Source organism: Paralichthys olivaceus, chromosome 3 (genome assembly GCF_024713975.1).
Source record: "Paralichthys olivaceus isolate ysfri-2021 chromosome 3, ASM2471397v2, whole genome shotgun sequence".
NCBI classification, from domain to species: domain Eukaryota; kingdom Metazoa; phylum Chordata; class Actinopteri; order Pleuronectiformes; family Paralichthyidae; genus Paralichthys; species Paralichthys olivaceus.
The window spans coordinates 19,220,796-19,246,898 of NC_091095.1; the positions used below are offsets into that span (position 1 = coordinate 19,220,796).

Below are 26,103 nucleotides of genomic sequence, written 5' to 3' on the forward strand. Positions count from 1 at the left end.
CTTTGGTTGGTTTTGACTTCGTTTTGCATTTTGACTAAAGGTTTTTAAGTTTTGCATGGTTTAGTGGAGGATTTTATTTTTAATCTGTGTCTTTTGTCTTATTGCTGGAGAGCATTTGCTTTCCACATGTGCATAATAAACTGCTGTTTATCGACTTCCTTAAAACAGGGTTTCTCCAGCTTGCAACAAATTAAGTTGAAGACTTTTTAATATCTTTTAAAAGACAGTTTAAGACCAATATCCAAATGAGAATCAGGATTATCTTAAGAATGTCTTAGACACACTTACACTTGCCCATAAGTAAACATTAGGTGAAGTAGAGTTGTAGAGAAAAACACCTCGTTATCTCTCAAACTGAAGGCAGAGACATTATACGTATCCATCATTTTTCAGTTTAGAATGACTTCCTGCTAATATTTGTGCGAGTTATCTATACAGAGACATTACAAGCTATGCATGCCGCCAAAACACTCAAAACTAATTTTAAAGCACGACAGAAGTAGCTTATTTTATTAATTAACATAATTAAGACCTACCTAAATACATTTAGGATCCAGTATGTAATAGTTAATACATTTCTTTTTAGCCTTTTTAAGACCCCATAGAAACACAGCAGAAATACAATGATTTAAATTCCAAAAGCTACATGGAAATCCCCACTTAAAGGTCCAGAGTGTAAGATTTAGGTGACAGGGATCTATTGGCAGACATTTAATGCAGAATAATCCTCATGATGTTTTCACTAGTTCATTTCATCTAAATTGTATGAATTGTACTTTTTTTTACCCCAGAAAAGGCCCGTTATGTGTAAATACTTTATATTTACATCGAGGGGACCCTCTCTACTGAGGCCGCCATGTATTTTACATTAGTCCAGACTGGACAAACTAAACACCAGTTTTTATGACAACTGAAGCTACCACAGGTTCTTTTTCATGTTTGGAAGGAGAGGGTGAGGTGAGGGGTGTTCAGCTGAAACATTCAATTTCAACACTAGTTATCACAAAATTATACACACTGTACCTTTAATGATATAATCTGAAAAATGAAAGAAAGAAGGACAGGAAAAAGTAATAAAGACCAGCAGTGAATGACTGGTCATTGCTGTGTGTTGAGTCAATGAGCAGAGGCTATAATTTACAGTAATCATTTGACTCATTATAGTGGCATGCAAGTTTCCCATCAGTATCATGTTAAGTGCAGTTTTATTTTGACAGTGACAGTACAGCTGTTCTGAGGTCAGTTGTAAAGAAGAAAAGAAAAAAATAAAGCACCAAACTGAGATTTACGGTGCCTGTGACCAGCTGGTGGGCCTGGGGTCAGCCATGCGTGGCTGTAATAGTAGAGGGCCTGCTGCTGAGGCTGAGAGAGGCCCATGTTGTGGTCTTGTTTGGCAGGCTACGTGCAGAGCAGAGCTGGCACCAGGACGTCACAGTCTGTACTGCTGCACCCCTCTTTCACTGTGCTGGCAGCATGTCCCTCACCATCGCACAGTGTCCAACACATTTATTACCTCACGTTTCCTTGAACCCATCGTCCAAACCCGTGCACATGTGAACACCTTGTAACTGTGGTGGCGATGTCGTTGTTTGGACACGAGTTGGTTGGAATGAAGAAGTTCCTCCACATGACCCTGATTCCAGGGGTCATGTCAGGAACAAGGTTGTTTCAACCACACCCATGACTCAAGGAATTATTTTACAAATTTATCATAATAATACAATTATGAAAATAGGAAATGAAACATAACCAGGGCTGGTAATCCTGGAAAGGCTGCCAGAGCAGGCTATACTTAAAATATGCAACTGACACATCCCTACCCCTCCTACCAGCCCTCTCTCCAAAGCTACCCCCCCCCCCCCCAACTCATGAACCTGTCATGCACAGTGAGAGCTTGGGCAGACAGGTTGGTTAGTGACACACAGATGGGCTGACCAATACATTAGGTCCAAATTAACTTTGGTTGTGTTTATTACAGTCCTGAGAGGATCACAGACACCAGTTGTTTTCATTTATTCACGGCTATCGGGATGTGAAGAGGATTTCAGCAGATACAATAAAAAGTGTTATTGTATCTGCCCCCTTGAATGTGAATAATAATGTCATTTGTCAGCAGGTAAGTGGCAGCAGCAAGTGAGCCCCATTCTGCTCCACTGGAGTTTGTTGGAGATTCCTGTATAATTGCTGTGGAAATCCTTTCTCTGAGAAGAGAGCCAAAAAGATTGATAACACATGTCCACATGCCATGATCTGAATGACTAACAGGGACACATATGAATATCACACTCCTCTGAGAGCAATATGTGAGAGTGAGAATGAAACTGTGAAAGAGTAGTTTCAGTTTATATTTAACTCGACAGTGGCTGGGAATTAGCATATGTAAAAGTGGTTGGATTGGTCTCAACTTCTGATTCACAACAAGGCTGACTAACAGGCTCCTTTTCTTACTATGTATGGCTCACTGGCACACATGATATAAAAAGCATCACTGCATAACAAGAGTGCTACTGTAGGTGGCTCTGGTTTGGCTTGTACGTCTGTGTGCGTGTATGTACAGTATGTTTGCGTGTGTGTGTGTGTGTGTGTGTGAGAGAGAGAGAAGGAGCTAGAGCTGGAGCAGGAGCTGGCCTGTGGTGTGGTGTGGGTGGCACCTCCATGAGAGCTGTCAGGAGGCCTGGAGCTCTGAGGGCCTTTTCTCTACAGCACAGTCCAGGGAAAAGAGAGACAGCCGCATTCAGGGATCCACACAAGGCTGCATGGACCAGAGGAGAGCCAGAGGAGAGCCAGAGGAGAGCCAGAGGAGAGCCAGAGGAGAGCCAGAGGAGAGCCAGAGGAGAGCCAGAGGAGAGCCAGAGGAGAGCCTTCTGGCCAGGACTTTGCACTTCCCTCTGGGAAATGGGAGCAGAGACTTCCGTTTACAGCATGTCAGTGTCTGTTGAGCAGGTTTTTAGCACACATGAGGTGTGTAGACATAATAAGACCCATCCCACAGGACATGGAGTGGGAAAAAGGGGAAACCTGTGCATACGTGTGAAAGAAAGAAAAGTAACTAAGAAGTTTATGTCTAAGACTTTTGAGTTCCAATTTATGATTGAAATGTTCAGACATAAGAGAGAAAATACGAAGAAAGGTAAAAATGAGAAATAAAAAATACTGACAGCTTCTTCGACCACCTAATACCCATGCTGTGAAAATGGAGCAGCCTTTAAATTAATAAAAAGAAGATATATTTTAAGTATTAACCCAGTTTGTCATAAATGTACGATATCATATGGGTATCAGTGATAAAAACAAGGATGAGTGCTGGATGAATGGACACATGTGTAGGCAGCAGGAGGATTAATATCTGGGATTAATGTAATGTTTTCATGGTGATGATCGTGCATGAGAACACTGGGTCTTTGTCTCAGCGAGGGACATATTTTGGGGATTTTTATCATGAATGAAGCCTCAATCTAGTGAGCATAAAATCAGGGGTATACATGAATCTCATTAAAATTGTGGCAGAGAATGGATTAACCTATTTCTTATGCTCCAGTTGGAAGGTTTCATGTTTCTGAGTAGAATATGCAGAAGGTGTAATCGCAACTATACTATGAGTATTTTTTTAAGCATGACTATGTGACTTTCTAAATCTGTCTTTCGGTTTTGGTCCAGACTGAAATATTTGAACATTGGGTGGATTGCAATTAGAAATTTAGCAGATATTCCTGGTTTCAATAGGATGAATCCTAACAACTTTGGAAATCCTGAGGTCAAAAATGTAATGACAAAAACCAAAAAGTCATAATAGATTATGAGAATTTAGAAATAAAACATGACATGAAGATTGTGACCTTACACTTGTGATATTAAGACTTTTTCAAATAAATGTACTTTGGTCTTAGGAAGACTTTATTCACTAAATCTCATTGTTTTTTTCTCTAATTCATAATATTGAACATGATTTAACTTAACATGATTAGTCAGTTAAAGCTGTATGACTTATTGCAGTTTTGATGCTCCTATACAAATGATACCCTTGAACATCAGCATGTACACCATTGCCAAAGTGCAGCCTTACAAAGCTGCTCAAGGCTCAAGGCCTTGGTTTTAATTAAAGTTCTTACACATGCATAATTTAATGCTGTAACATCTTTATGTTCATACAAGTTTTAATACAAAGTGTTTTTGAAAGATTGTGATTTATCATCCACTTTAAAGGGCTTCAAAGAAGCAAAGCAGCTGCAAATGTCCTCAATTACTGTACCATCACATTCAAAGCTTAACAACTACCGAGTGTATCAATCTAAAGCTTTTTGATGTGCAGCTCGAGAGACTTGTTCCCTGAAATGTAACGACTTTATGAATATAAAAATTCATTGCCCTCTTCACACATAACTACATTATCCCTGTGTGACATACTGTCTGCACATGGGTGGTGAGCTGTACGGAAAAAGAGGGAAAGTCGAGTGAAGGATTGAAAGTTAATATATTTTGCAGATGTTGGCTGTTCATGGGGGCAACAGGTGATTATGTCATCTCCACATAAATGGCCCCTGTGTCCACCCACTCTCTTGCTCCCCGTTTTACTCTCATCCACATATTTTCCCCAGCATGTCCCACACATTAAAACCTATTTACCAACTACTCTGGGCAGGTTTGTGTTTACGGCCGAAGCTTTATTCGCTAACCTAAATCTTCTTCCATGTTTGAATGACATAAAAGCTTTTCTCAGTGACTCCCTGTATGGAAAAGACATCTACCCCCTCCCACCAGTCCCCTCTTGGCCCATATGGAGGAACGGACAGGTCAGAGAAGGAGCACAGGGATCTGGTTGCTCTGAACGTTTTACTGGGTGTGGTTTTTACCCATTCACAAAACTGTTTTATTGGTTTGTTTTCTTTTATGCAAATATTTTGACACAAACTCATTCCTGCACTCATCATCTCCACTGAAGCAGTCAGACAAGTAAACTGAAAGCAGAGTGAGGACGCCTGGTAATCAGCTGTCTGGGTCCTACAGAGCAGACGAAGCCTTGCAGAGAAGGAGAAAAAGGGACTGAAGATGAAGGAGAGCAGTAAGATGTGAGGAGGAAATGGAGTTAAACGACTGGAACGCAGGCCTCTGTGATCCTCTGTTTGCACAAAATGGAGTTAGGCATGCATCTCTCTCTTTCTTCTTTTTTTGGCGATTTTCTCTCTTCAGGGCTGCTAGAGGAAATTCTGTCTCACAGCCAAAGTTGATTAAATGGTCCACATGCTCCACCTGCTCACGCAACACAGCACTCAAACCCATATAAACACATATTGGTCCTACATGCGCACTGACACAAAACACACACACACACACAAATCCTCCAACAGCCACAGGGTGATTATTAGGAGTCAGAATTCAGCTCAGTCTGGCAGGCAGTGGTCCAGGGCTCGCTGTCTGATTTACAGTCATCCATGTAAAAGTGCGTCTTTGCACATCGTTCACGTATCTGTTGTGTCATCCTGCTGGGAGCCAGCTCTGAGCTCAGCACTCAGGGACCATGCATCTGGCTCGCTGACAACGAGCTGAGAACCTGCTCCAGACGTTTGGCCCATCCATCATCACACTCATAAAGCTGTGATGTTACCTCTGAGGAATTTACTGGAATATGTGAGTTTTTAGGTCAAATGCTGTAATCTGACCATAAACAGTAAAACAGGAATTATTGATTGTGATGCTCATGATTAAGTGCTGGTATCACTTTCTCTTTCTCTGTGGGAGACTTTCTGCAAGGTTTCATAAGTTCAGCAGCAGTACTGGGTTGAGACAAAGTAATGAAAAGTGATTTAGGATCAAACTAATTTAATCAAAGCTCATTCCTCTTCTACAAAGATCTGGCTCAGGTTTATGTATATACATTACAAAGTAAAAAGTAAAAAGTTCAACATTATTATGCACTGTAAATGCACACACACACACAGTTGTCTTTTGATAGTTGTCAGGTATGTGGGTTGATTGATAGACAGATGAAAATAGAGAGATAGATGGATGGACAGACAGACAGAGAGACAGACAGACAGACAGATAGATAGATAGATAGATAGATAGATAGATAGATAGATAGATAGATAGATAGATAGATAGATAGATAGATAGATAGATAGAGGTGAGGGACAGAAACAGATGAGGGAAACAGGCGGGGCTGAGGTGACACAGACCTTCACGGCAGATTTCACACTTAGTTCTGCTCAGTTAAACCTACTCTGTTTTGGTTGCACTGGAGTGTCCTTTCCCACACTCTCACAATGTATGTGTATATGTGTTTGTGTGTGTGTGTGTGTGTGTGTGTGTGTGTGTGTGTGTGTGTGTGTGTGTGTGTGTGTGTGTGTGTGTGTTTTACTCCAGTCTGTGACCAACTAACAAAACTCTCTGACCACAACTCGACATTTTGACTTACAGGAATGATCTCACACCACAAAGCCCTCACGCTTACTGACTCCACATAGAACACTTTCCCCCCGTCGATGTATTCAAATCCTGCCCAACGTTAAAGGAAGTGAGTCAAAGCCCCCTGAGAATAGACAGAGCCCATCTTCACTGCACATTTAACGTTCACTGGTCACAGCTAAAGAAGCAGAGGTGTGTCACAGTGCTGTAAACTGTCCTTAGCCAGATGCTGGTTTGTTGTATTTCTGAGGCCTGGAGAGCAACAAGATAATGTCTCCGCAGAGTCTGAACAATAACTGTCAATGAATGGTTTATGGCTTCTCTGAGACAATGTCCATGATGTCTTTATTGCCCTCACATGCTGAGGAGCCTCTTTAATGAGAGGGACACTCTGCTGCTCTGACATGACTGCTGACAATTTGTTAAAACAACTATTATTAGCTATTTAAGGAAACACACTTTCCCAATGTAAGCTGTGTTTAACTATTAATGTTTCAGATGAAACATGTATTTTTAGTTTATTATCAAACATAATTACTGTCAAAGTGATTGGCGCCATTACATGCTAGTAATTACTGTAAACAAATGAGACCATGCTTACGGAATTGTACTCCCTTCAAGTGATTTAAACTAGGAACAGACCATTTCTCTCTGTCACAAACAGGATGTTGTTAATTGTTCTGTTTGTGCTGGAACAATACTCTCTCTCTCTGTCTGTCTCTAAGCAATGCCTCAACTTGAACAGAACTGTAAACTTAAACTCAAAACTGTAAACAGTTGGTTTGCTTTTTCAGGTATTTAAAAATGGCGAGTGAAATAAAATGTGGTGAGTGCGCTGACCAATCGAGATTATCCAAAGTTTTTTGGGGGTAAGAGATTTACCTGGAACTTTATTTTGACCTTGGTTCCTGCAAACGTTTGTAGTTCTGAGGGAAACTCAAAATGCAGCTTCTTGCTGAGCGACCAGTGAAGTCTCCCTATGCTGGTATATAGAGAGAATACAGGTTTCAGGCTCTTGTGCATTGGCTTCACTTTCCGGACCCAAAGTCTACAGTCATTTTATGCTCCGGAGGGAGCTGTGTGAAGTCCAAGGAATAGTCTCGAATTATGTAAAATAGAGCTGCAGGCCTAAAAGACTAGGCTAAGTCTGAAGATTTATAAGGTGTAGAACTACCTCTGTGGCCTGTTCTTCCTCTCTACTTGAGGTCACCAGCTCAGGGTTACTTATGCTGCTGATATTGTCTTTTACTGGAATGACACCAGTGAATCCACATCCATGAAACTTCTACTAAAAGTCCACAGTAAAAAGTCTCATTCTTTTATTACCACAGTCATGCTTTATTTCCTGACAGGAAGACTCAGGACAGGAAGTCATATTGTTCAGTGGAAATTTGTCAACTAAACTCATCACAGTCTGGCAAACCGGGTGCGTCATCAGCGTGACTTGTATCATTGAATGGATCAGTGGCCTAAAAGGTCGGCTGTCTGCAGTGGTGGTGGTGATGGTGGGAGTAATCATTGCGGAGAAGATAAAGAAGGTCAGAAGACAAGAAAGCATAGAATAGAAAAGGGAAGAGGAGCTGATGTAGAGGAAAGGAAAGAAGGAGGCAGGGCAGGAGGTAAAATGATGGAGGCGATGCATCACCCCTTCAAAGGATCTTAAGTTTCATGTTGTGGAACTTCAACGTTATTAAGGCAAGAAAATGTGCAGATTTACGAGGTGTGGCAGATCTGTCTCCCTCAATCACCCCCCCCCCCCCGAATGGTATTCAAGACCCAAAGCAGGGCACTCAGGGGTTACACATTGTTATTTTCATTCCTACCCTTCATCTACCTTCAACACAGCTCCTCTGACTCCTCTTCCTCCTGCCTCCCTCTTCCCTCTTCTCGTCAACCGAACATCTGGTTTCAATCTCAGCCAACATTTCGGACGTAAGCTCTGCATCAACAGCGATCCCCTCTCTCTCAACCCCGGTCTTCTCGACATGTTGTGTTGCTCATTTCCAGGCAATCCTGAATGGCTGATTTTGATAAGCACGAAGGGAGACATGGGACTTATGGTTCATCTTGTTGTGTTAATCAAACTGACTCATAAACACAGACATTTCCATGTCTCCCCACTGAGCATTAATGAAAGGTTAAAAAAACAGAGTAGAGATACTTATTGGAAAAACAGAAGAACACTGACCATGACTTCCAGAGGTAAGAGGTCAGAGGTCGAGGTACAGGAGTTCATGGGTTAGAGGTCAGAGATCAACAGGTAGCACAGAGCGCCAAGGAGAGAAAGGTGAGGTTGTTTATGGCTGCTGCTGCTGCAGAGGACACGAAGAGGGCAGTCCTTCTATCTGGCAGAGGTGATCTGTCTGTCTCTGCTTCCTGCTGTGACCCAGCTCCTCCTCTCAGCTCTGTCTATTATCTGCTGTCTCTCAGTTTGACTGTGTCTGTGTCCAGAAAAATGTTTTTTTGCTGAAGACATTTTCTTGATTTATGCTGCATGTGAGGTTTGGGGGTTAGGTTTTACCACTAGCACCCTAGTAAAATGCAGCAGGAAAGTTCACTGTGAGCGAATGGGCCTGTTGATCACGTTTCTAACATGTGAGAGACACAAAACTGAAAAAACAAGACAAATACAAATATCCAAGAAAGAAAAGACATGCCGAACACATAGAAGACGCAGATAAGGATGCCTTAGAAAGACAACAAGATTTGGGACCTTTGGTACAGTGGCCGAGAGAGCTCAACACAAATTAAGAAAACAACTTCACCAATTTGAAGACACATGCGCTACAAAAAGTCACAACACATGCAAATCCAGAAACATTGAGATTGTGATAAGGGCCAACGCCGGCGTGGATGTGCAGTAAACATTTTTACTGTAAAATAAAATAATAATAACGCTGTAACTCAGGGTATTTTCTGTAGTTTACCCACTTCTGTAGCTTCCCTACAACTTACTCCAAGGGAACAGTTTAACATTAGGGTCTAAGAGAAATACTACAGAGGGACTCAGGTGATGCAGGGTTTGAAGATAAAATAAAGTAAATATCCATTCTGAGTCACACTCCTTTCCAGGCGGTGGCGGTACTGCACCAATAAGTTGTTTGCCAACCATCCTAAACATCAGCAGAAGAAGAAGTAGCTTCCTCACGTTCCGTAAACGCATCACCTGTAAACAATGGACAGGTGCTGCACAGCTGTTACACACAGTGACACACAGTGACACACAGTCAGACACAGTTACTGCAGAGCGTGTGGATAAGCTGGAAAAGCAAAGTTTGGAGAAGAAGAACGATAACAACATGTCGGAGTGTTTGTAGTAGTAGTGGTGCTGTGGCCAGGTTGAGAGAGTTATCACGGGACGAGACTCCACGTGTTCTTCTCGAGGATTATCCAGGTGAGTTTGCTGCTAAACTTGATAAAGCTGATTCCCATGAATCGTGCATTTTAATTCATTTCAGGAAGTCATAGAACAAAACTGGTCAGGATGCTGTGATGTGATATGAATATACAGACAGTGAAGTTAGATACTGAGCTGTTTACGCGCCCAATGCTGTCTGGTGGATCTTAGCCTAGAAGCTAAGCTAAGCTGAACTGAAGGAATTTGAACTGATACCTACCAAATAAATGAACTCAACTAATTAGACTTCATTTTCATTTCATCATATGGAAGTTTCAGTTATTACAGTTAATATTTATGGTTTTGATTGTAATTAGTTTTATGGTATGTTTATGTTGTAGAGTGATTTACCTTATAAAAAATGTGCATCAAGTTAATGTACACAGAGAAACTACTGTACATAGAATATAGGGCTGTAACTAACAATTATTTTTAATTAATTGATTAGATAATCTTTTTTATTCATTGATTATTAATTGGATATAAAGACAAAAGCTACATTTGATTCATTCCAGCAGTTATATTCGAAAAGCAACTTCATCTTCTTGTACAGTGTACAGTTATGTATGTATATGTATTACCAACATCTCCAACTGAATTATGATAATCCCAGTTTTAAATATCACAACTTAACTATGACATAATGGTCATAATTTAAGTTCAATATGTCTTCAATTAAGTTTGAACCTGTCAGTACTGTAGATATCATGACTAGTCAGAATTAAATTGTAGATATCTAAAACTGTAATTAAAGATTATAATTTATTAATTCAACTGAATTGTAGATATCTATAACGAGCAGCAAACAAGATAACCACTGTGAAACAATCAGAAAATTACAGTTTATGTGTTCGATACCGCTGCTGCTCTCTCTCTCCTCGTTGAGTCGGGGAAGTGACAGTAGTTAAAAGTGTGTGAACATTTTATGTTAAAACCTCAATGAAAACCTGTGTAAAGCTGATTTCACATGACACAGCAGCACAACATCACTGCGGTATGAACTTCAAGGTGTTTACGATTCTCCAGTAAACCGAGAGAAGAAGAAGAAGAAGAAGGTCTCCAACATGTTTTCAGGTTTATACCACAGTGATGTTGTGCTGCTGTTCTATGTGAAATCAACTTTACAGTTTGCAGCTAATGGTCTTTGAGTACTTTATGTAAAGTGTTCCCACACTTGTGACGTCTTGTCTCCACTGTATTGTTAGTGCTGTTTCTCGCCTCCATTTTTCAAATGTCGTCGTCACATGAGCTAAACGAGGCACGGGATTGGGTGGTTTATTGCCCTCACCTCAGGAGACATTAGAAAGTGTGTGCTGTGTATTATATCAGACCCAACTAATTCATTACAAAATAAGTTGGCAAATATTTTTATAATCGATTAAATTGATTATTTGTTGCAGCCTTAATTAATGTTTTGCAGATTTTTTTTTTTCTCACTATTCTCTTAGATCAGTGTTTGGTGTGTTTGTGTGTGTACTGCTCTTATAAGTGCTACTGCCAATCAAACAAGTGAATCCAAGACAAAATGTAACAAATTAAGGTTCTATGTCCAAAATATTTTAGATAACCTCCACATATTGATATTTAAGATACTATACCAGGATCAGAGGCGTAAATTCAAAGGGAAAGATTGCTTCTTCCACAGATTACAGCCGTCCAACAATATTTTTTTTCTGTCTGACTTGACCGACATCTTGTGTGTGCAGAACCAAATGTGTGTGTCATTATGAAGTACTATTCCTAACAGTGAATTTTAGTGAGTTTATAATACGATTGAAACTTCTGAGAACATTTTGTATGTCCTTGTTTGCAGTAGTTATACAAGTCATTAAAATTTAATTGGGCACATGCGATCCATCCCAAAAATATTGGCTTTAGCACTGGGTGCTCTGGGCTTAGCCCCAGATCATGTCAACTCCTAGATCTGCTTTTTACAGATATTGAAGACCTTCCCTGCCCCATGAAAGCCTTCCAAAGCCCACACCCCATATTTGTACAAAAATTAAGAAAGGTCTTAAATCCAAGCCAAGATGACTCTGATGACATAATCATGTTCTTTGGAGCTTTGTCAAGCTTCTCCAGAGCCACAGAAGACTTTATACAACTGATCACAGGTTCAGTAGTGCCCCTGCTGACGAGTACAGTGAGCTGACTTTGTAGTGTTTTCCACAAACAACTCATTTTAATGACTGTGGAGGTCATAGCTGTACTAGCCTGCAACACTATTATGTAAGTGCAGAATTTACCGGTGCATGTGTTCTTCATCAACCTCATTGCCAGACAAGAACGATAAGAAATTACACATAGCAGATGCTTCTTTGTGAACTAGTTATCTGGTTGAAATATGAACAAATTAACATGTGGTTGTGCATAATAAGAAATGTGGGTCTCTGCATTTGGGTAAGGGGTGGAATGAGGGTGTAACCAGTGCCAGGGGTCCCAGGGTTTATGCTGACGTCTGTGTCCAGGTTAGGGCTCAGGTCCAGCTGGGTAACGTCCGCTCCTTCCTCTCCCCACTGGCAGCAGCTGTGGTCACAGTCCCACAATCCTTCATTCACACACAAACATCCAGTTGCTGTGTCCGCCAGAGCTCCCATGTGTCTCCCCCAGAAGGCAGAGGCAAGTAGAGAGACCGAGGCAGGGGCCGCCACGGAGCTGGGAAATGTACCACTGACTCCAAGAGGCCCTTAAACACTGGTAGAATGTAGGCCAAGCTCAGGGGAGAGGGAGCGTGTGTTTGAATTTTTTTATACTCGACATTCACAGAAGCACCATTTATACAGCGTGACTGCAGATGGGAAATATGAATGTGATCTGCAGTAAGCCTGTTGAGTCTCATGGCTCGTAGTGATTTATAAACATCTTGGTGTCACTGCTTTTTTGTTACAGCAGCTGCCATAAACCAAGATAGCAGCAGATTGTCTGAGCAGAATGCCTCTCCAGACGATTTCGCCGAGCTCATGTCAAAGTGTGGTGTAAATCTGTCTGTGCACGTTTGCGTGTTATTGACAAAATGGCGTGTGAGAACAACATGTATTGTATAAAGACCCACGCTAAGGCTTCATTCAAAGTCGTTTAATATAATTGCACTGTTTCTTCTCGTCAGCTGTGAGAGAACACAGATGCCTCAGAGACATGCTCTCTGCCCACATGTGTGGTACAAAGAAGTAATTACCTTTTGTTCCACATAGAAAAGCTGTGGTTGTGCACATATTTTACATTCATAAATAACATGGTATTTGTTGCACTCTGAAGACAGCTATGGACAAAGCTACAGACAGTTTTATAAGTGATTCAATAATTCATGTGAAATGTGACACCACACATAAAGATATATTGAGAAGTCACTTTGTGGCTTAAAAAAAAAGTTTAAAAATAGCTACCTAATGATACATTACATTTACTTTTATAACATACCCATACCATATTCTAATTTGTTTGTCTGTTAAGCAAAATGTACTGGATGCATTTCCATGAAACTTGGTGGGATGATGTCAATCCAGATCAAGGGGCAACCCAGATTTTATTTTTCAGTTTCTGTAACATTGCGAGACAATTTTACACGAAAATAAATTGTGTAGAGTAGTAGCAGCTATGAAGACGGTTAAATTTGGTGTGGATTATGATCCAGATCTTGTGAACCACAGTCAATATTTTGGTATTTTATTAGTAATACTTTATAGTGATAAATAAATATTCCACTTCAACTATATTAGAGAACTGATATTTTGCCTAATTTGAATGGGAGCAATTTGCAGAACATTTCTGTGTACACGCATATTTCTGATATCAATGTGCAGTATGGTGATAAGGTGGCCAAACAGCATTGGTGGGAGTATGTACTCGTTGAGTGCCTCTGCAAAGGATGATAACTATGGTCGTGTATTAGTGTGTGTCTGTGTCTGTCTGTCTGTCTGTGTGTGTCTGTGTGTGTCTGTGTGTGTTGTCAAAATACATGATATATGTCTTTTTCTCTGTATCACACAGGGTATGTCATGACTGTAGTGTAAGACCAACCACCTCAAGCTGTCATTCATCCCAACGTCTATCACAGTATCCAATAAGAGAACGTGTTGGTTTGGCCGTGTATCTCAATAACGTTTGCACTTTGTCTGGCACATTCTACACTGGTTTTTTTAATGCCAGTTTCTAATCTTTTAAGCGTTTACCTTTTTTGGTGCAATATTCAACTCACTTGTATTCTGCATTATTATTCTGGGTCTTACATGATATGTCCTTGTGTACTGTTTTTGTTTGTTACACAATGTGCTGTTCTGCAGCTGCTGAAACACTTTGGCCGTGAGGACAATAATTTGATTTGATTTGACTGCCTGAAAGCCAAAGACACACACACACTGTACCGTTCGGCACACTTAGCCTTAAAAAAATAACACATACCTTATGAGCCAACACAAAAACTCATAAAGCAAAACTTAAAAATAACGTGCCCAGAATATCATGAACCTGTGCGTTCCTATGGCACAATAAACATGTTTTTCACACAGCAGTGAGTGTTTTGAAAGTGCGCTCTTCTACAACAGACACATGAACCCTCTCGGTTGTAAGATTTCGTACAATAAGTGTTTCCTGTCTGAATTGCGGTTTGCCGCAGAGCAGCTGGAGAATGTGCGGACAGAGACTGAGGTTTGCTCTTAATTTGGGTCTGGTAATCCTTCTGTTTATGGCCTTATTATAGTAGGAGAGCCTGTCAGTGCACATTCCTCTGAACTGTGTGAGGCTGTTGTGTAAGGCCGCTTTGCTGAGATCTTTAAATGACTTTCTAAACACAGCATCGGTGCATTCTCTTAATTAGAACATTTAGAGATTGATGGTCCCCTGTTGATGTGTACTCTCATGAAAACAACAAGCTTTTCTTATCTTTCACTCAGCAGGACGCCAACTCACTCTGGCTTCAGACTGACCAAACTGCTATCCCAGACTCCATGAGTTCCCCGCCCCAGTGACCAAAGCTGCTCTATATACAGAGGCATCATCGCTCTGATCTTCTGCACAACATCACGCGCATGAAATGATATTTCAATGTTTAAAACATTTATTTTAGTTCTCAATTACTTTTGCGCAAACAGTTGTGTTCAAGCATTTGTTTCAGCATGTGCATGCCTGTGTGTATGATAGAGACCAGCACATTGTTTCTTCTGGGACTCAGAGCCTGGGAAAACTGTGTTTGGGTTCACCCCTCTGTGCTTCTCTGGCTTCACTTACTGTACGTCATTTTGCATTATGCAAAGTTTTCACTCATTTTCACACACTCTCCTCACCGCTCCCTCTCTGAGCATGTTAGTGGTAAATTACAGCTGGCACAAACATATTTTCCTGAGCAGCAGAAGGTAGGCAGAGAGAGAATAGATGAGATGCGAAAGGGAAAACAGAGAGAGAGAGATGTGGTTCTCCAGTTTCAGAGTGTCTGTTGTTATTAATGATGAAGAGAAGATGGGTTCCTCTGAGAGTTGTCAGAGGTCGAGGGCCAGAGTGGGGTTTCTGGTTATGGTCCAACATACACACAGTCATACAGATGTCAGCTATTCCCCCAGTTCGGTTAAAGCCACTCTAGATTTGTCCAGGATACAACATTATAATGAACAGTACGGGCCAAAGTGAGTGCAACCTAATGAGGAGCAGACACCGAATACCCTGAGATGAACTCGGAGCTGCAACAACAGCAGTACTGTGACGGTCATCCTGTAAACATGAAGTATATCATGAGGAACGTGAAGCCAGAAAACTGAATGAGGTTATGTCGATTAAAATGAAAAGCAAATCCACGTACGGTTAGTCTTGGTTATTGTTCCTCCTGAAAGTTTTCCTGTCAGATGAAGGTCATCCAAGAAACAGTGACGGCTTTTATCAGGCATGTTTTCACCATCACCACTCGTAGTCAGTGTTTCCAGAAAACGTCATCATGCTGACAGGTTTTGCTTTTCGCTGTGTAACAACAGTTCACGCTGAGCTGCTTTGACCAAGAAACTAATACGAGCAGAAGAGCAGCAGACAATGAAGCTTTTCTGCAAAAGCATAATACCAGTTGCATGACTGGCACATCTGAGGGGAATTTCAGGGAGTTGGCACTTGCAGAGTAACTGATGTTTTCTTCTTCTTGTTCCTCAAACTAGATACACATCGTTGCAGCACAGTAACCAGATCATGTTCTTTCTCCCAACTTCTCAGTATGCAGAATATACTCTTTTACATTTGTGGAATATACTTTGTTCTACTTCATGTTAGTTAATTAAGCAATCCTTACTGATGAGTCCACTTGTTCCATCTAACTCAATTTGTTTCACCTTTTGTAAAAATAAAAAATGGATACAATTATAGCTGCAATCTGTCTTATTTTCTTTTTTCTTTCAAGATTTACACACTTTTCTTAAGACCATTTTTAAACTTAACATTGTGAACTGTTTTTAATTCGCTCTAAAAGAACTTTGAGATTCAGTTGTTGACGGAATGATGATTCAACACTATGAAGTGCAATAACTAGAATACAGCAAAGGCAGTGATATAAACCTTGCAATACATACATATGAGATAGGCTGCATTATGAGTACTTTTACTTTTTTGGTGTCACTGCTTCACAACACTGACTCAAAGTGTAAGTCTGCAAGTTTTCTTCTTGCAGAATTAGAAGTTAGTAAATGCTACTGTAATCATGCATGTACCAATCCCCTCATATTTTACAACTAAATTCACTATATGTAAATCAAAGTTGCCACAAATCATCTCTGGGCTCACTACTGTCACAACCCATGTCTCTGTTTGTTTCCTTGTCAAGCAGGTTATGTTTTCACCCCTGTCTGTTTGTTAGTCAGCAGGAATATGCAAAAACATCTAAAGATTTCCATGAAATGTAGTGTTTGGATAGAACAAAACAGGACCAAACAAGAACCCATTATATTTTGGTACTGATCCAGGAATATTTTCTCAGATCTTTCCAGGGAATAATTCATAGATCTTGGTGGAAAAAATACATATTTAATTGATCTATGAGTGTCTGCCATTTGGTGCAGATACAAATTTAAATGTTGTTTGCACAATTTTTGTTTAGAAGTAGCACCTATAATTTCGTTGCACTGCTTTCTCCGTACAACAATAAACACTTTCTCTTCTCAAATGGAAAATATGATTTCATAGACTGCGTTGTTTTGTGGGCTCAGCTAAATGGCTTGATTGAATTTAAAGGGACTGTTGGGCCTTGTTGGAGGTATCAGCTCTGCAGTGTGCCATTACAGTTAATCAGTTTTAGCTAATAGTCATTTTGTGCTTTGTATGTGTAAACATTGGTAAGGTTGAAATACGTTGTATATTCTCTTGATAAAGGGCCCTCAGAGACTGCATAACTCCGCCAAGGCCAACGCCCTATTTCGCCATGTTGAAAAATTCCCGATCCACCGCTCATCCACATCTGCTCCAAAATTTTATGGTTTCTCCAGGGGTCATGTCAGACTGTTCCACAAAATGTCATGGAAATTGTTATATACACAATATATACAGTTTAATGGTGTTGGTAGAGGCAGTAGTTGTATATGCCAACAGTGTGGCGTGACAGAGGGAGGTGTTCAGGTGGTCCCTTTTAGTGCTGCAGTCTGTTATTCCTGAGAGACTCCTGCTGGTTGTTCATCAGTCAGCTACATGTGGTGAGTGTTTAATCTGCTTGTAACTTCACCAGTAAAAGTCCCTGGAAAAGATCCCTGCTTGTCTTCCATCCACCTCCGCCACCAAAAACCTCACTTAGTTATGCATGTTGTGCTGCTAACAGTGCCCTGTTGTTAGACTTGTTTTTCTTCTGGATCTGTGAAGATGTTGAAAATTATCTAAATGCTTTTCTGATTAAGTTTGAGAGTAAACCTCAGAGCCATGATTCATATGCATGAGTTGTTGAGTTCAAATCAGTTTGTGGTTTATGGTCAGAGATGGGGAGGCTCAGAGATAAGATAAGACTGTTTGGGATGAGTTGTGGTCAGCTCACTGTCAAGGCTCGTTTTGTTTGTTCGGTCATTTGCCCTTTTATCTGTGTGACCTTTCACCTCCCTTGGGTCAAAGGTCACAGGCCTAGCGTTAAAGGAGATTACATAAGCATCCTCTGTGCTCTTTTAACTTTTGCATATTTATGGGGGGGGGGGGGGGGTCTCCAGAATTGGTTGTGCAAATAAATATATATGTAATGATGGACTTTTAGTGTTTTTAAAGCAGGATTTATATGAGAGAGAAAGAAGGAAGTGGAGTACAGTACCTCTAAAAACAAACTCTGTCTGCACCTCACCCAAGAAGAAAAATCTAAAACTGCTCTGTAGCTCCTGCTGGGACTTCATGAGCACAAACACACATATCAAACGCCTTCACAGACCATCTCACTCTGTCCATGTATGGCTAAAATATGAGAGGTGTGTTTTGGAGGTGAGTGATAATTTTTCAAACACATGCTGTGCTCCTCATCTGCACACTTGGATCCTTTGCTCTCTCACTTCTATATCTGCACCGCTGCCAGTCTCTGCAGTTATTTCTCTTCCTTCTTCCGTCATCCCCCTCCTCTAGTTTCCCCTGTCAGTCTGGGACTGCAAGGCCTGCATGGTAAGTCTACTTCTACTTGGAGCACAGCTTTGTTTTCCTCCATTTGTACTCTTTTTTTTCTGTCCGTACCATGAGTAATTCAATCGCCAGATCATTATGCAAAACTCACACGCATCTCCTCAGCATTGTCGTCCTACTTATCCCTCTCTAAATCCTCTTTTCCTGAAGCCCTGTTTTTAGTTATCTTCCAATATGTCAAAACCCATCATTTCTAAATTCTGAATTTATTTCAGTGATAAAATATGTACAGTAGAACACATACTCAGAGGTTTGCGTGGCCTCCGGAGGGGTTGTTCATGGTAAGAAAGAAAAAAAATCCAGTGATCCTGTTTCACGTTTCCTGCCAGATACAGTATGTGCATGAGAAGTTGATGGCATGGAGGTGAAAGGCCATAAAAGTGGGTTAGGTGTGTGATGGTCGTTGGATTTGGGGGGGAGGTAATGAAGGATATGTGAGTGAAGGTGGCAGCAGGGTTGTTTTTCACCACCTCTCCCTGGGTTGGCCTTCTCTCCGGAGCTCAGCAGGAATATTACACACCCTGTCTGCTGATCCACATATCGCACATTCCTGTGTGAATAAAGAGAGAGGGGGTAAGATGGAAGGGGAAGTGAAGACGAGGAGAGTTTTGATACAGACGGGTGGGCATCATTGACAGGGAAAGAATGAGGTTGGCGTGCTGTGCATGAGAACGCAAAGAGCCACAAATCAAGCTCCAAACTGACACACAATGATATATAGACATGTATATGATGCATCAGTCCAAGTCTATATGTGCTCATACAAATTCAGGACCCGTATTTAGAACTATGTGTGTAATACAACTCTCTGTCTCTCCCTCTATGTTTATGTTTTAGTTGGCAGAGTTCCCCATAGGCCCTCCACTTTGGGGAAATGAGGTCTGGTAACTGGACATATCCCCTCGCATATGAGGTCACAGATGCATAAGTTTGAACATCACACCCGTACGTCAGCGCGGACAGACTCACATTACACACCTCACAGGCCAAATGATTAAAGTACATTGTCATGTTTTAGCTTCCTTGGCAGAACCACTCATATCTCACTTCTAATGAATAGATGGATATTTTTAATGGTTGGAGATATATTTAATTTGCTTTCTTTAGTCACATGAAAAGCAAAAAGTCAACCATATAGGCTATAACTTAACTTTGCATGTGATCCATACCAGTGTAACGGAGGCAGGTGTATGTACAAAAATAAACATGAAGGAAAGCACATGACTTCAGGAACAAAAACATTTGTTATATTATGGTTTGGGTTAAAACCATAATCCAATGAGGTTAGAGGACTGTCAGTAGGGTTACAGTAATAAACAGGAAAAGTTATGGTTAGGGGCAGTCATTGATATATTAAAACAATCCTGACTTTTGGTTGGAAATGGGAAATGAACCGCAGTCTTGTCAAAGTTCAACATTTTGCAAACCCATCCATTCGCTCTGACCTCCTCCCACTGCAGATGTTGTCACTACATCACCTGACTTCCCTCACATCACAGTTACTACAGCCTCTTGAAGTTGTGTATAACTATGGCCTATGACCTATGAGCTTGTTTTTTTGAGGGAGCGCAGTCTCTTTTGTAACCTTTCTCTTTCCAAAGGTATTGCTCCTTCCGGCAAAACACTCTGGTAGTACTTGTAGTTTTTATAAGGTGTTAGCATAGACTGTATAATTAATCTTTATATAGTCTATTGGTGTTACTTGAAGAGAGTCAGGGTACCTGACTCCTTGTGTCCCGTTTTGGTTATACTAGGTCCTCTCATGAACTTATGAAATGATGTTTCCAACACTATTTTAATCTTTTATAATTATCTGCAAAGGTGCATCATGCCTTATGTCAAAGATCACTATCCTCCTTCAGTTTCACATCCGTCACCACTGACCGAGAAGGAAAATTCCACTCTAGTATCATATATGAAGAAATAACTTGGTCAGAGAGGAAAATTGCCTCTGATATTTCATATGGAAAATTTGACAGACGATGAAGAGAGCGGGGGAGGCCACATCGGGTGAGATGAGTGATGAAGAGAAGATATGAAGGAGGGAGCTATAAATTCAAGGAGTGAAGGCGGCAGAGAGAAGTGTTGTGGTAATATCATCCTCCCTGAACCGGATGTCCATCTGAGATCAGAAGGGTATCAGTGAGAGTGATAGATAGTGTGCGGCCCATCTGCTCGTCTCCAGTCGTTAAGTCATTCCTTTTGGGAGGTTGTTGACGTTATCGGAGTCAGAGAGAAAGAAAACACAGACAGACAGGAGGATAAATGAAAGAATTGCCCAGTCTGACCTGTGACCCCACGTCTCGCTGTGTGCAGGGGCAGGAAGAGGAGCTTTCTGTGTGCGTCAGACCGTACACAAAAACTCACTCGCCCCTTCCACTGCGCTTATCAGCTCATTTACTAAATGATCCCATTTCCACAGGAAAAGAGGGGGTGTGGTGACTCCTGCGAACAAACCTGGCGTTTGTCACATTGGGTGAACATAACAGAGTGAAACTCGTTTTGAGGAGCTCTGGTTCCGCAGGTAAATTTCCCATTCATTTTCTCCATGAGCACTTTCAGAATTTTTTTGTTTAAGTCTGGAACCATGTCCACCAGCTACAAGATGAATCGTAACCAAAAACCATTTAATTCAGAGCAAAGAAATATTGGTAAACTGAAAAAAAAGGCTGAAATTTTGTACATAATTATTTTATGAGTGAAGAAACTACACATCTTATAAATCATTTTGAATGATCTCTTTCTCACAACTTAAACTCTTCTCACTGAATTTAACCTATACTACAGGATATTATAACATTGTTTCACAAACTCATTGCTTGGAAGTCTACTTTGAATGGTATAAATGTTAATGCTGATAATCAAAATCTATACTCAGAGAATAAAGGGATAGTTGCTTCCGGAACCACACTGTTGAGCTCTATAGAAGAGTAAAGGGAAAATGAGTGGGGTTTAAGCAGATTATACGAGTTTAATTTTCTGCACAGGAGTGGGTAGAAGCCACTGTCACGGAGTAAAGGATCATAAATGTTTGTGTGTCTGTGTGTGGAGGTGGAATAATGAATAATTTACTCAGAACTAGTGATAATCTCCTCCTGAGGTGGTGCAATGCAAATAACATTTCATTTTTACAATATAATTTCAAATTAAAACCCAGTAAAAACCATAACAACAACTAGATTAAAAAGAAACTAGGGTAAATGGAATTTGGTTTTCAAGTCATCACAACCTTTGAGATGTTTACAAACATGAAAAAGAATGAGAATGAAATGGATACACTCACAATATCCACTATCCAACCATCTTTGGATCTTTTGAATCACTGTGAGAGAAATCAAGGCCACACTCTCTTCCTATCCTGAATTTTTTCCCATTTCCTGTGTTCTGTTCTGTTGTTATATCAATCCATTAGAAAACATCTGGGGTCATAAATGAAATATGGATTCAATCTGAAGTGTGTAATCCTGATCATGGCTCAGGCTAATAGCTGGGCAAGCGTGGCGGTTTATGCATATCAGACAGGATGTTACTCCACCAATGACTCACTGATCTATAAACATGACTCCTCCAGACTAAAAAGTAAGAGCGACAATTTCTTTATTTTGACACACCTACACCCAGTGTAAATGTAACCACACACACACTGTGTTCATTGTGTACATGTAGGTTTATTAACAATATGCTGTTACCACTCACACATTTTATTCATCTAGTTTTTGACTTTAATCTGCTGATCTCACTATCACATGTAAATAGATGGACCAGTATCACATTATGTTACTAAACACATAATTTAATTTTCACTGGAAGATGTGTTTTGCACTCTGGGACCAAATTTGATTAGCTCATAAACGCGTGTGTCTTCCCATTAGCACTGCATAGTTTAACAACAATGCTGCCTCTAAAGTCTAACCATCCATTGCCACTTACGCTTTGACTGGTAGGCGAGCTGGAGCCAAGCCCAGCTGAGATTAGATAAGAGGTACAGCCTGGAAAGAACATAGAAAAAACATAACCATTCACATTTACGCTTGCACCTTTGGTCAGTTTAGAGTCTCCACTTTACCTAAACCCAATCTGCATGTGTTTGGACTGTGCAAGGAAATTGGAGTACACAGAAAAAACATGCAAACTCTACTCAGAAAGACCCTGGCCGGTCCAGAAAGCTTCTTGCTGTGAGGCTGTTATTTTTTGTTTTATTCCATTGTGCACATATAGGATTATAAATTATAAGAAAAATCCCTTTTATTCTCTCTGTTGCTGTATCTAAAGTGACTAATGGAATACCAGAATGCAAGTTAAATCCAAGCTTAGGTGCAGTATTTAAAAGAAGTGTAAATCATTTCGGACACTTGCCTTATCTGACTCATTTAATGCCACTGTTCTCAATATTCAGGGTACGCCGTGTTCTCTGGTCCCAAATTGAGCTCCCACAAGGGAGGGGAACAGGGTTTTTGAGGGATGGACTCAGATTAAAGTCTTCACAGAATTCTGGGTCAGAGATGAGTTAGGATCCTCAGTTTGATTGCTGGGACCAACAGGCTCGTGACTCCAAATCAATTTAAAAACCTCTCATGGGAAAAATAGGAACCGCATGCTATAAACACAACAGATCAAGAATTAGCAGAATTTAGGCTTTACATGCAGGTCTGCCTTTAGACACTCATACACACTGTTACTCACAAATACCTGCACACGCATCACACATGCTGCAGGCACCTATACAGTACATACACATATATACAAACACATTTTTCCACTGTGTGTTCTGTGAGAGAGTTTTTTTTTGGCAGGATCCTGGTTCCCACAAGCACAGCACCCCGAAGCCAACCCTGTCCCGGCCTTTATCCGCTCACCAAGAGGAGTCAAGAGGAGAAAGGCAGAAGCTCTTAAGATTGTTTGAGAACCTCTAAGGCCCCAGGGCTCAAATCCCCTTTAAAACACAAACAACAACACCAGTGGATCTGAGCAAATAAGCGTTAGATTATGAGACAGCGCTCAATCGCAGTTCTCATGAACTTCACTCACAGACACAGAGGAGAAGGGGAGGAGTGGTTGGGTTGGTGGAATTATAATAAATGTGGCAATAATTTAGATTCCTCATAATGTTGTCAGATGCACCACAAAACACTTCCAGCTTCAGAGAAAATGCTCTTCAGTAGAGTCAGATATTTTCAGTGCCTGGGTTTGTGAGCAGTGAGCAGGGAAAACTCTCAGACGGACTTGTTATCGCTATTAATCATTAGTATCACATCACTGCTCTTGTTTGATGTTGGATGTTGTGGTTGCTTTACCACTAAAACCCTTTTACATAGAATCTATTGAGGCACTGGGCACATTGCACAGTGATGCAACATCCCATCTAGTGGATGTCATTATAATTACACCAAACAACAAGTACTGCTCTGGAGCTATTGGCACTTTGTGGATAAAGGAAGCCAATTAGTACGAGGGGAGACTCGCTGTTCAGTAAAGTTTCCGGTCTAGGCTCTCTAAAGAACCCTGAACAAACCTAATGGAAGCCTAGTTGTTCCGTGCCTGCCATTAAGACTAATGGGAAAACAAAGCCTGCAAACTCAGCACTCCTCGACGAGAAGCTGAAAGTATACAGCTGGTGTGGAGCAGAGAGAGATTGAGCTGTGATGAGATGTGTGTTGTAAAAAGCTGAAGGAGTTCCGGTAGAGTTCTATGTTATGACAGCTATCATTTGAACTGTAAAGAAGGCGCTGTGATACCATCCACCTGATCCCTGCTGCCAGCATCCTGTCAGGCAGACTCTGCCCCTGCTCCTGACTCAACCTACCCAAATGTCACTGTAGACACACTCCCAGGCTCCCACCTGCAGGGCAGACACAATGTCGCTCCCAGTGCACCAACACCCAGCCAGTCATAGAGGGGAAAGTGTGGTCTTCACTTCATGGCGGTGGGGGGGACATGGGAAGGTCCTTCCAGGGACAATAGACTCATAGAGAGGGTTATTTATAGAGAGGAGGGACATGGCAACGAGATGACCAGTGAAGGCTATCGCATAGTTCCTGGCTCTGTGAGCAGGTTTGATGGCTGTGCCAGGTGACTGGCCGGGGCCGCTGATAACATCCTCTTCCTCCTCTCCCTCCCTCGATGGTCGATGCAGCTTCCTCTCTCAGTTTTTCCTGCCTTAAAGTTTAGTGAGTCATGCTGGATGCTTGGTTTGTGGATGTCTGTAGCTGCCACATAAATCAGTTTGTTGTCTGGGAAACATATTGTTTCCTCCATGTTTGTGCTTTCAGCATTGAGGTTCTTCACAGTGTACGTTCTGTCATCAGGGTTTGAATATAAGCAAAACCCAGAATTTATCAAATTGAAATTTGAAAGTTATGTGAAAGAGAACGAAGAAAAAATACTTCCTGAACATTCCTCTGTCTGTTCTGTGATTTAATACTTTTTGCTTTGGCAGAAGAGATGCTGTGTGTTGATGGGACCCTCCTGGTTCAATAAAGGATTAAGGAAAATAAATAAAAATGAATCTTTGGACTTGAAAATTTTGTTTTCAACAGAACTGCGTCTGAGTCTTTTGGTTGAAAGTAGCTAGTCTGGGCTTTACACACACACCCAACATTTTCAAACCTTTGACTTCAGACCCAAACAAAGGACATCAGGTAAATTACATATGTAAGTTAAATTTTAATAGCTCTCTCTGGGAACACGTTTTCACATGTGCCTTAGTGCAGACCTGCTCTTTAGTGTATTCTTATATGCTATTGTTAGATGTCTGATGCACATGGGCCCAACAACTTTTTCAGAAGTCCTTTTGGGACCGAGTCAAAGTCAAAATGCAAGTCATCATACAAATACAATTATAAATGAATTTGAATGTTAGCATTGCTGAAGCTGTCTGTATTGTTCATTATTCTGGGATTTCACCAATTTAAAATTTGGGACTTGAATGTTTTAGCATTTAAATCTCAAGGAGGCTAATTTATGTATCAGTATTCAAGTCCAAGCCAAGACTCTAGAGTTAAATTAAATTAAATTTTATTATATGCCAAATCAAAACATACATTATCTCAAGGCACTTTCTATCGCAAGGTCACAGCCTTACAATATTACAGAGAGAAACCCAACACTTCCAATCATGACAAAGTGCAGTATCCAATGTACTGTATATAACTTATATAATTCTGCAGCACTGATAGCAAGGACAAAAACAGCAAAGCAGCAAATGTTCAAACTTGGATTTATAAAGAGGGTAATTAATGTATTTGTGTTTGTCAAGATGAAAACTAGAGAGTACCTTCATATTATTAGGTGTTTGAATCTGAATCAACACTGTATCATATGACACCAGAACTGTAACACTGGAAAGAAAGTTTCAGCAAGTTGAAAATAACGAAGCAGGGAGAAAGAAATGTATCACCACGGAGTCAGATGGCTCCATGGCCTGCCAGCAACAAGACCAAAACAGTTTCCATTTCTGACAGACAGACAGACAGACACACAGACAGACACACACACAAAGACAGATAAATAGATAGATAGAAAGATAGAGGATTTCTGTCTCAGTGCCCCAAGGGAAGAGTTAAGCTGTGGTCACCTGCTATATTTCACTCAGCACTTCTTGATGACAATATTGATACAGTCGTACAGAGGGTGTGCACCATAAAGGTATGAGCTCGATGTAACATGTACGACTCAATTAGGCAGTTCACATGTTTGTGTCC

The 26,103-nt window shown here is 40.8% G+C and overlaps 1 long non-coding RNA gene across 2 annotated transcripts in view; it reads left to right on the forward strand.

The window, feature by feature from the left end:
* The first annotated feature begins 9,655 nt into the window (after nucleotides 1-9,655).
* LOC109625508 (uncharacterized) overlaps nucleotides 9,656-26,103 on the forward strand; it is a 63,833-nt gene continuing 47,385 nt past the window's right edge. Inside the window, exons 1-3 of one of the 2 annotated variants that reach the window (XR_002202460.2) lie at nucleotides 9,670-9,796; nucleotides 13,787-13,852; nucleotides 14,689-14,829. This is a non-coding gene — a long non-coding RNA (uncharacterized lncRNA). Of the gene's footprint in view, nucleotides 9,797-13,786; nucleotides 13,853-14,688; nucleotides 14,830-26,103 lie in introns of those variants that run through there. The other variant, XR_011240659.1, reaches the window with a different exon arrangement.